Below are 1,091 nucleotides of genomic sequence, written 5' to 3'. Positions count from 1 at the left end.
TTAACAACCTCTCCAGTTTTAACCAAGTAAATCTTTTGTGCCTCTTCCTTTCTTTATTTAGTCTCTTATTTCTTTTATGCAAGTGTTGATTCTTATAAAGCTATAAAGTACAAGGAAGGTTCATTTTCCTTTACAAGGCTATTAACCTCCCTTCTAGTCGACCACCTAGGGTCCTACACTCTTCTTCTCCACCTCTTTATTCCATTCACATTTTTAATAATCCTACACATGAATAGAAAATAGAGTATATGATAGCATTCAGCAATTGAGTCCAGTATAGATCAAGTAGGTTTTATCCTTTAAACCTTCTCTTATAAAGATCTATTTGCTTATTGGCTGACAATAGATGCAATATCCTTGAACTGTTCTGCCATCTGTGTAAGCATTAATATATCTCACCGAGAACTCTCCCTAATATATATCAATTCTCATGAGTGTGTTTATTTTTGGCCATAAACACGTCTGGTTCTGTGAGAATATCTAAAAATTATGTCTCCAATTCTCTTCAAAGCGACCCTACTTTTTCTCACATAGTTGATCTTTTAAGAGTATTCCACATTACTCTACTGGATCATTAAAAGTCGTGTGCTTAACCTCCATCCTTCACTGATATATTGTGGTGTTCCCCACAATGAACAACTTGTTAGTACAGTTAGGTTGTCCCTTTGAACCTAGTTCTTGAGATCTCCAGTCTGTATAGATTAAGTTTCCTTTGCACCAATATTTCTCATGGGCATCAAGCCAATCACTAACAATGAACTTGCAACTAACTCTCTGTTTAACCCTTTGATTAACAGATCTACTAGGTTATCCTTTAACTTCACATAGTTAATAATGATAAACTTTTATTGAGAGTAGTTGTCTAATGATATTATGTCTATGGCGTATATGCCTAGACTTACCATTATATAGATGACTATATGTTTGGCTAATTATTAATTGACTATTGCAATGTATACAAATTGTAGGCACCAGTTTTAGTCATCTAGGAACATCTTCTAAGAATTGTCGTATCCATTCGGGCTCTTCACCACATTTGTCAAGAGATACAAATTCAGATTCTATCATGGATATGATTATTATGGTTTGCT

This window comes from Zingiber officinale, chromosome 5A, assembly GCF_018446385.1.
Source record: "Zingiber officinale cultivar Zhangliang chromosome 5A, Zo_v1.1, whole genome shotgun sequence".
Classification (NCBI taxonomy): domain Eukaryota; kingdom Viridiplantae; phylum Streptophyta; class Magnoliopsida; order Zingiberales; family Zingiberaceae; genus Zingiber; species Zingiber officinale.
Note: the sequence above shows the minus strand (reverse complement) of the source record.